General features: G+C 47.2%; 1 protein-coding gene across 1 annotated transcript in view; it reads left to right on the top strand.

Moving 5' to 3' along the window:
* The first annotated feature begins 1,014 nt into the window (after nucleotides 1-1,014).
* SGSM3 (small G protein signaling modulator 3) overlaps nucleotides 1,015-10,479 on the top strand; it is a 30,764-nt gene continuing 21,299 nt past the window's right edge. The window contains exons 1-2 of the mRNA XM_082498187.1: nucleotides 1,015-1,099; nucleotides 2,022-2,068. The gene's annotated coding sequence lies outside the window, so the exon portion shown is untranslated. The remainder of the gene's footprint in view (nucleotides 1,100-2,021; nucleotides 2,069-10,479) is intronic.

Genomic DNA, 10,479 nt, shown 5'->3' with positions numbered 1-10,479 from the left:
GCTCTGGCTTTACCTTGCCTCTAGACTGTGGCATTCAAAATGTCACAAATGTTTGTGAGTTTTTTGGTGTTTAAAACATTTTGCCTGCTCGTGCTATTAATGTTTAATTAGCCATTTGTTTGAAAAGGAAAACTCTAATTGAACACTGGTAATTTTCAAACTATTACTCAAATGGATAGCCAAGGAAGAAGACAGATAGACGTGGAAGTCCTCTTCTTTTGGTCCTCTTTCCTCCTTTGTGGATTAAAAAAAAACAACCAACCCTGTGCAGAGAAGAGGAACAGATAATATATCTTTCCTCATCATCTGGAAGTAAGTCTTCGTGCTAGGTAGAGGCTGCCAGCTGTGAGGCATTGGCCTTGTTTTCCCGGAAAGTTTAAAAAGAATAACAATGACACAGGGAAAACGTCACCCTTCTAGAAAACTGTGGCGTGATACACACAAATCCCTTGGGAGGGAGGCTCCTACTCCTCGTTAGAAGAGCTCAGCTTGGGACCTCGCTTCCTGTTTCCCAGCAGAGGTGGCAGAGGCACCAGCCAGAGACGGAGTTCCCCCCTCGCCTTGGTTGTTGGGAGTCGGTCACCAAGATGTGACCCTGGCTAATTAACCAGGCCAGATCACTCTGACAGTTGACACTGGTACCTGTAGCGTCTGTGAGACATGCCACCAGTAAAGCGGCAGTGGGTCCGTGCCCTGCTCGGAGGAGAAATTAATCTAGACCTGAACGATGGAGAAGCACCGAGCAGCTTCTCCCACCGCCGCTGGTACGGGGGCTCAGTGCCGCCTTGCCCAGCGCTTGCTCCCTGCCACCCCGCAGCTTCGCGCCGCTGGAGGAGCCACTGATACCGCTCAGCGCGTTGTCGCCGTGGCCGAGCGACCCCCTTTACGGGGGTCCCCGTGCTCTCTCTTGGGTGTACCCTCTGCCAGCGGCGCCGCGGCCTACAGCCCCCACAGCGCCCCGCGCCGCCGCCCGGATGCCGCGCATGCGCGCCGCGCCGCCCTCCGGAGCGGCGTGTGGGGCCGCCGGGTCGGGGTCGGGCGCCCGCCTTCTGGGGACAGCGCGGCGGGCGGGCGGTGGAGGCGACGCCGCTGAGGAGAGGTGAGTGCCGGCGGGGCTGCCGCGGCCGAGCCGGGGGGCGGCGGGCAGCGCTGGGCGGGGGAACTGGAGTGGGGGGGGGGGTCCTGCCCTCGGCCGCCGGGGGCTGTCAGCCCTGCTCTCCCGGTAACGGTCGCGCCACCTGTGAGGCGCCCCCACACAGAGCTCACACACACCACCGTCACCCCCAATCCCTTCCCGGCCCCCCTGCGGTGCCCCTCGACTAAAGCCGCTGGGGCGGCCCTGCTGATGGGGCTGGGGGGGGCCGTATCTCCGCTTCCCGGCCCCTTCCCGGGCAGGGCCGGGGCGGGTGGTGTGGGGGGGGGTGGAATGGAGGAAGCCCCCCCGGCCCGGCCCGGCCCAGCCCCCGGGCAGGCTGCCGCTCACCTGCTGCGCTGACGCAGGGTTTGGGCTCCGGCGAGTGACTCATGTCGTGCACGGCTTCATCGCCGGGCTCCCCCCGGGTTGGTTGGGGCACGGTTCGCCCCGTGGGCGGGCTCTGCCTGCTCCCCGCTTCCCCAGGCTTTGCTTCCCCCGCCATCCCTCCGTCCCTGTTCTCTGGGATATGCCTCTCCCGTAACCTGCCTCTTCTCTCCGTGGCTGTGACTCTCGGGTGGTCTCGTCCCTCCAGCTCTGCCATCCTCGTTTGCCCTCCACGCCTGCATCTTTTCGGAGGTGCCCCGGAGGAAAGACAGCCTGTCTCCTGTCTGGCTGGGGGGAGGGAGGAATAATCACGAAACAGAGATGGAAATATGGCAGTATCCTCTAGGCAGTGGGCATAAATAGACACGCTGCGGGCCCTGTGATCGTCAGCTGTAATAAATGTTAGAAGGAAGTCAGGAGACACGCGTAATTCCTCGTACCTGCTGATGTAAATTCAAGGGAGTGAAGAACCGCCGTGACACGGTTTTAAATCTCTTTGCAGGCAGTGGCTGTGGGCTCCGGGACAGCTGGTGTCTCCTCACAGCGCTGGTAAGGGTGGGACAGGAAAAATTTATTCTCAGTGTCTGCTTTGCTTCCCTCCTAATTTTTTGAGACATTTCTGAATTTAAGCAGGTACTTTCCTTCTAAATGAGTAGATTTCAGTGTTGGTGTGTGGGGTTTTTATGTGATGTCATAGCTTCCTACTTCACAATGTCCCAGCTTTGCTCTGCCTGGCTTGCTATGATGTTGGGGTAGGGGGAGTGGTGGGAATAAAATAGTAAAAGTGCCTTGAGGAAATGGAGGATCCCTTAGTGCCAATAGATGGGAGAGAGAAGCAGTCTGGCTGAACTTACGAATAGTAGATGTTCAGTGGTGAGAGGCTGAATCTTAAAACCGCTCAAGAAGGAACTACCAGCCTAGCAGGAGTGGGGCACTGCTGTGCTTTTGCCAAGATATTGATCGGAATACAGTTGCTTGCTGGATAATCTGAATTCTAGAGTAGTTTTAAAGCTGCTACAAAGTCTGGAGTGGTGTCCTGGAAAAAAACAGTCACTGGAACAAAGATCTTTATGTATTTCTGGATCCATATGTTCTGTGTGTGGCTTTCCCTATGCAGAAACAAAGGTTGGATTCCTACCCTGGAGAATTCACGAAGGAAGGATGTGAGAAGAGGCATGACATGTAAAGAGGTCAGGGTGGGGACTGGTTGTGTCATGCTAACATAAAGTTATGTTAATTTTGTATTTAACAGATTAAAATGACAGGTGCCACCTTTCTTAATTCCTGTTTAGGGTGGTGTTTTGATAATGTGTCTTGGTAATTTCAGGGAGATGTCATTTATAGTGACACTTCCTTGGAAGAAGGACCAAGGGAATCCATGAGGGGCAGCAGAGAGGAGGGGCATATTTCTGGAGGAAGTGCCCTAGTCAGAGGATGGTAGAGTTAACAGCAGCTAATGAGGTGATGGAAGTACTGCACACTTGCTCAGGACTGAAATGGTTCTCCAATTTTGGGGACTCTGATTAATGTCATTTAGGTTTTTCTTCTTTGCTGTGCTTTTAACCTGTTGCTTGCTTTCCTGCAAGATAGTATCTTTTGCAAATATCAGTGTTTGAAAGGACCTTGGCAATCTTAAAAGATAGGCAATGATCAAAATATTTAGCTTTTCAAAATCAATGTCTCTTACCTGAGCTGGCATGGTAACAGTAGAGATTATTGGTTAAGGGTTCTGTATGAAATGAGCTGCCAGCCTTAGTCCCATTCTTAGTGAATTGGTTTGTGTGTTGCAAAATTGCTTACCGTGTTTGGTATTTGGGATGCTTTAACAAAGGAATCAGTGAGTTCGTCCCTTCCAAGTGATACCACATTTGAGATTGTAACTTTTTTGGAAATGATTGGGATGATGTCTGTCTTCCCGGCTGTTATTTGCAAACTTCTCACCAAAACATGAGAAGGAATAAAGCTTAAACAAAATAAATCCTAAGGCGTATTGCAACTTTATCTTCAGTGATAGAGGTAAGATGCCTTATATTTTGGTCTATGTGGTCCTATGGGTCTTTTAGCTAAATCAGTGGTGATCCTAGTTGGTGATCTGTATCACACTGGTTATCCTAGATCCTGTCCTAGGTCAAATGGATAGGATGTAGAGATTTTGTAATCGTCAAGTAGGATGACATAGACAAAATAGGTTCATTGTATATCATAAGTGCAGTGTCCCAAATATCCCTCAAAAGATGGAGAGGTGTTGGTACTTCAGGTTTGTATCCTCAGCAATACAAAAGACTTGTTTAAACTTCTTTCTATGCTGCCTTTCATCACACAGTTGGGATTTTAGATACAGAAAGCTTACACAGGGTATCTGGGAGCATTGGGGAAAATCTCACTTGTCAGCTGTGTTACTGTTGTCACCAGGTAGGGAAGAGGAGGATGTTGTCCTGCCACATCTGTTTTGTCTCTGAGGAAGTCTCAGCTTTTTTTAAACTTGAGTGCAACAAGTTACATTGGTAACAGAACAACTCTGTTTCTGGCTTCAGAAAAAAAAAAAAACAAACTTAGGAGAAATGAAAACACGCTTGTTTTATGAGATAAGAGAAAAGAAGATAGTATATTAGTATTAGTATGACTACGAGAACTGTTGTCGCTGCCCAGTCAGTGCAGTAGTTCTTGGCTGGGAAGTACCTGATGATTCAGACATGAGAGAAAATGTCCATAACCCAACAGCCCTTTTGTTCTGGAGAAGAAATTTTCCTGATCCTCAGAAACAGGAAATATTGGGGGGCTTGTCTTGTTTTGCTATAAATGTTAATGATCATTGTATGTTTTGCCTTTTTTCTGAGTTATGTGTGCCTATAAATTTCTTCAGGAGCAAGATCTAAGTAGTCTAACGTTACATGCTAGATGAGAGCTTTGCAAACAGTCCTGAGAGGTGTTTTGGGTGTTACTAGCCTCTTCAGAAAGTTGGGTTCTGGAAAGACAGAGCCCCGAAGGAGAAAAATCTTGAGTGCTGTTGGATATACTTTCCTTAAAAAGCCATTTTCTGGAGCCAAATGAAGTGAGACCTGCTTAGAGTCCTGCTAGGTGAATCTGATGGTTTTTTTTCGCTAATACTAGAGCAAATAGTAATACAACAGAGCCACAGGAGTCTGACCTGAACCTTACCTTTCTTGCACCTCACCAAGAGAATGGCAAACCCTGACAGCTAAAGCTTTGCAGATCTGACAGAGGCCATATCAAGGAAGAGCCATTCTTCAGGCTGTTATTCCTTTGTCACTGGAAACAGTAGGATAAGACCAGCTTGAGAATCAAACTTTCACCTGGAGCGTACCTGCAGGGCTGGCGCTGGTGGTGATGGAGAGAGCCTCGGATGGCACTGCCTGTCACTGCTCAGTGTAGGAGTGTCATATAAAAGATGGTGTAATATCTGTCTTTAAATAACTGTCAGTAGTGTCTTTCAACCTTTCTTTGGTTGGTATAACCCTGAATCTCTAACAGAAATATTTCCTTTCAAACTTCTGTATAGTAGATGAAACTGGACGGTTGCCATTGTCTTCCACAGACATCTTATAAATAGTTTGCAGACTTGCAGAAGTTCATGGACCAGAAGGTAAAAATCACTTCTGGACAGTTTTTTGGAAAATGAGTTTATGCAGAGTTCTGCAGAAGTGCCCTGGTCCTGCACCATGCTTATTTGGGTGACAGTATCCATTTATTGTGCAGAAATTGATGGCCACGGAAAGAGATGTTTTGGGGCCCACATAGAAGTCAGAAACCTTTGGATTATATTTGCATAGCAGTATTTAATGTGGAATCACCTGTACCCTAAGCCTTGAAGACTAGGGCGATTGCAGACCTACTTTTTGGCATGCATGGGTTTTCTTCCCTCTGTGTTGGAAGCAAGGAGAATTTTGCTGTGCAGTGAGAGTGGACACCTTGCTAGTTTGTGTCCTGGCCTTTTTTTTACCATCCTCATTCAATGCAGATTAAAGAAAACAACAACTGTTGTTCCATTGCTCCATCTATTGTAATCCGCTTGTGTGACATGGCAGGAGCACTCTATATTCCCATCACATATCCTCTCACCGGTCAAATAATGGGAGCACCGGGAAAGGGGAAACCTCTGATCCCAAGGGTCTAGGCAAACAAGAGGTTCTCTACAGCAGTCCAGTTCACACTTAGCACCAAGTGTCTGCTGTGCAAGGATAGACACCCTGTGCTTTCCAGGGCTAAAAGTGTGGTAGCTTGTGCTAGCAACACAGGGAATCAGCAGAGCCATAAGAAAATTTGGTTCTGGTTTTTGTTTTTTTGGTTTTTTTTTTTTTTTTGTCGTGAGCCACGTGGGGGAATGGGGGAAGCCTTTATCTCCTCCAGATTTTAGAAGTAAGAGCTTCAGCCTTTTTCTGCGTAAAGCATCAGCTGTCTGCTTTGGAGCCAGATAAATAAAGGGCAGTTCTGCTCTGAAAAGAAAATACATGTTGATATGTAGGATATCTGCATGTATATAAGTAGGTGTTATGTAGGTTTTTTTTGAGAGGCAAGCTTGACATGTTGAACTTCGATCAGGAAGTTCAGCTGTGGTTTGTCTGTCCAATGTGTAAGTGGTAGGAACCAAGATTCTGCTTTTTCACATGTTTATTTTCAAAATGGAGATGAAATGGATATGAAACTGGAAATTACTTGTTCTGTTCCTTTTGTATAAACTGGAAATGGCTCAGCACCTTCAGCTGCAGTGGGCCTTCTCTGTCATTACAGCAGGCAGACTTGCTGGACACCAATCAGTGTAGGCAGCAGATCTGTTGCATGGAAGTACCTTTTATGAAGGCTACCGCCTCAGCACCTCCCTCCTGCATTTGTAGTGTGTTGGTCAACACCCAAAGCTGTGTGAGGCTGGTTGTAGTTTGTAAGCCTTAAACAGATAGTTCTTGGAGTGACCCAGGTTCCCCAATGCCATATTGACTCCTTAACCACGAGCTGGTGTGTGTCGGTGCGTGTGTGGGATTCTGCATCGCTTAAAAAGCCAGGATGTCAGGGTGCGAGGGACAGTAATTACTTGCATTTTGTCTGCCCCATGGTCAGGTGTGTGGCTGTGCTTTGTTCACTTATGTACTTGTTTGTGAAGCTGAAGTTTTCTTCTGACTGTATACCTGCAAAGCAAATATTGACTCGTGGGACTAATGGCATTTGCAGCTCCAGGATATGCCTTTGCCTGACCTGAAGGAGAAACCTATGGGGGAAGGGAAGGCAAAGGGCTTCCTGATGAGAGCTCCCCTTAAGCATTTCATCGGGCAAGTCAGGATTTTAATTAGGAAAACAAAGCTTTCCAGGTGTGAGAGGACAGAAATGAACTGGCTGATTCAGTGCCGGGTTTGATTTTTGTCTGATTTCTGTGAGAGGAAGAGTTGGTCTAAATGTTAAATTGGATGCAATCTGCATGGGATTTTAAAAGCTGAGCTGGAAGAGACTTCTAGAACTACACCTAAGCGCGTGGCCTCTGGATGAGTACTGTGGCTTTGCAATCACTTTTCTCTCTTCCAAAATATTTTATTTTTCCAATAAAGGATGGGAATAGAGAGCAGTGGAAACCAGCTGACAGTTCAGAGGTGGCAGTAGGATTTACTGCATGCAGTGTTGTTTTACTTTCAAATTAAGCAATATGGAAAGCAGAGGTTAGCTGCTAGCTTACTGTCAGAGGAAGTGTTGTATATGCTGTTCCTATGACAGTGGATGAAAATCATGCTAGAAAGAATTGTTATGCTTGTTCTGGTCCTTCTGATGATGCTCACTGACAGTTCCTGCATCATAGTTACTAGTTGTAATATTTTCAGCATACAAAAACATTGCTTTGTAAAAGGTTTGTCTTTTGCAGAGTCTGTCTGCTAGAGGTGTGTTGGTTTTTTGGTGGCTTTTTGGTGGATTCTTTTTTGTTGTTGTTGCTAAAATCGGCAGGGGAACAACACTCCTGGGAAGGTGTTTCTGTCCCAAAATAAAGATCCTACTGAAAGGCTCCTGACAGTGTCATTTCATGCCTAGCGCATCCAGGCACTACCACAGCAGGCTTAAGTGGAGATCACGTGGCAAAAGAGGCCAAACAAGTAAAACATAGGCAGCAGGAGATTGTTATCTGGTGTTTGCAGGAAGGCAGGTAATTGAAATCTCTCATATCACAGCTGTGTGGGAGAGCAGGTGTGTCCAGAGGAGGCTCGATATTGCCAAGTGGAAGTAAATTTGCAGGTCTCCTTTGCAAACATCATTTTCGAAAAGACACCTACACTGGAAAAGAAACTAATTGGATATATTCCTGTGTGGGGTGGATTTGCACCTCTGACAAAGGTGTTGCATCTGGGTTGCTTCAAACAGCTGTACCTGATGCTGTGTGCTTCCCTTGCAGCCTTCTTTTTCAGGTACACATGCTGTCATTATAGCTGTCTTCTAGCAGGCTGGAATCAGTGGTGGTGTGATGTGTTTTACAGTCTGAACTCAAAAAGTAAAGCTGCAAATGACAGGCACCATTTGCATTTTAACAAAAAATACATTTCTTTCAAAGTGGGAAGACTACCAGTTGTGTGACCAAAATTGCTTTGTATAGGAAACTTAAATTGCCTTTAAACATGGGAGATGTCCCTTAATGCATGGATGAAAACTAGTTTTAATTATAGAGTCCTGAGGATTTGTGAGTTGCCGTTAATATTTGTTGGATCTGATGTGCTTTTTGCTTTGTATACCTTACTGTTTCTTGTTTTCAAAAGTATGTACTGTGCAAGTAACAGCTAAGTTAGCTGTAGCAATTTTGTGTATGCAATTTCACGGGCTTCATGGGAGCCCCTTTTGTTACTTGCTGTCTCCTGGCTAGGGGAGTTTGAGAGTTGCTTTAGGTTTATATCCCTCAGCCAAAGGAAAGAACTTACTATACCAATCCCACATGCCAGATACCATCCTCCTCCTCCTGGCTTGCACTGGGTGGTACCTGGCTGTGTTAGGGAACCTTCCTCCCAATTCCTGTGATGCTTTACTGGAGGCAGAGTGGGAGGGGGCAGAAAGCAGGGTGGTGAAGACCTACAGGACTGACATAGTAGCCTTAGCACCTTCTCTTGGAGACACCTGGCTCTGTGTGCCCCCTTGTGCCACAGCAGGAGCCATCTCTTGGTGTGATTTACACTCCCCATCCTGCCCTTCTGCACACCCTGGTGCCAGCAGCAAGGTGAGCTTCTGGTGCTCTCTCTGGGCTCTGTCCCAGATGAGTGCTTGCAGGAAGGTTTCTATTGGAACCAGGGGCAGGAAAAACCTGCCCACCAAGTTCAGTGCTCTAGTGTCAGGGACAAGAGGGCAGGCAGGGGAGCTATCTCTGGCAAGGCGCAGGCCAGCGTGCGATGACGTGGACAAGGGAAGGTGTTCCCCTCTGCTACATCTGTACGAGGAGGGACTTTCTGCCTCAGCGCTCTCCTGCCCAGCTTCTAGAGCACTGTGGTTAATTCCCTTGTTACGGGGTGTTTTCTCATCTATGTGCTTAACACGCTGGCCCAGCTCCTCTGTAGCAGTGTGGTTCAGCAGTGATTGTGCATGCAATGAAGGTCAATAATGACCAAGAGGGATCCCTACTCACAGGCTTGCACTGAGCACGGGTTCAGGGCACAGGTAATGAGAAGCATGGCAGATGTGTCACGTGGCTGAAACAGTGACTGCATTCCTAATAAAAGACACTGGAAACAGGGTTAACTGGGCTGAGAGAAGGCAGGGGAGAAGGACATATTGCAGGCTCAGGAGCAGAGCAGCTGCGGTCACAGGGCAGTGATAAGCCTGAAAAAAAAAGCATCAAAATACATTCACCATGATGTTGAAAGGGGAATTAGTATTGTCAGCAAATTTACCTGCATGTTGTGCATGCTGTGTGTGTTCCCATGTAAAATGAGCATGCAGGTGCTTATTTTGTAATTCTTGTTATAACATCTTCAGCTGCTGAGAAAAAAGTTGGTGCTAAGAGAACAGGTGGGGCTAGAGTGATGGGAAGGGTAGGAGAGCATTTACAGAACTCATGGGTAAGTGACTGGCCATTGTGTAGACAATGTTACTTCTCAGAAACAAAAGCTGAATTTTTTCTTGCGTTTTGTTTTGTTTTTCTTTTTGCCCTGAGAGTTGGTGTCAGAAGATCAGAGTGTCTGTTCATCCGTGCCAGCTTTTCTCATGCAGAGAACTGTTTAAGTCTGGGAGGAAGAAGCCTTATCATTTGTGTTCTCAGACACAGATGCTTTTTATGCTTTTGCTGTGTTTTACAGCTGCCTATTTTTGAGTGCTGTAGCAAGCCACTTCCAGGCTGCAAGTGCTCACTGGAAAGCTCACTGAGATGAGCACTATAAACATCTTGGGCAGGGCCTGCTGGATGAATCCCTGGGGTTCCTTCTTTTAGCAGTTTGCAGTCATAAGTAGCTTTACTGAAAAGGGGAAGCTGGAAAGCCCATCCCAGATGTGCAAATGTTAGTTTCTCCCAGGTTCTTTCCCAAGTAAGTGCAAGTGACTGATATATCCTAGTACTGGCTTTATCTGCTTGGTACAAGTGGCCCTTGCTGCCTCCCACACACAGTTAAGGTTGATCTTAAAGTCCAAAATATCTCTCTGTGATTACTGAACTATTCCATTGTTGTCCTCGAAAACCCCTACAAAAATCTGCTGTGAGCTGGTATCAGGAAAATAAGCTCTCTTGTAGGCCCCCTTTAGATACTGGAAGGCTGCTATAATGTGTACCCAGAGCCTTCTCTTTGCCAGGGTGAACAACCCCAACTCTCTCAGCCTGTCCTCATAGCAGAGGTGCTCCACTCTTCATGGCCCTCCTCTGGACCTGCTCTAACAGGTCCATGTCCTACTTGTGCTGAGAAATCCAGAGCTGGATGCAATACTCAAGGTGGGATCTCACCAGAGTGGAGTAGAGGGGTAGAATCACCTCCCTTGACCTGCTGGCCACGTTTCTTTTG

Source organism: Vanellus vanellus (genome assembly GCF_965231255.1).
Source record: "Vanellus vanellus genome assembly, chromosome: 1".
Lineage (NCBI taxonomy): Eukaryota > Metazoa > Chordata > Aves > Charadriiformes > Charadriidae > Vanellus > Vanellus vanellus.
Note: the sequence above shows the minus strand (reverse complement) of the source record. Positions and strands in the feature narration are given on the sequence as shown.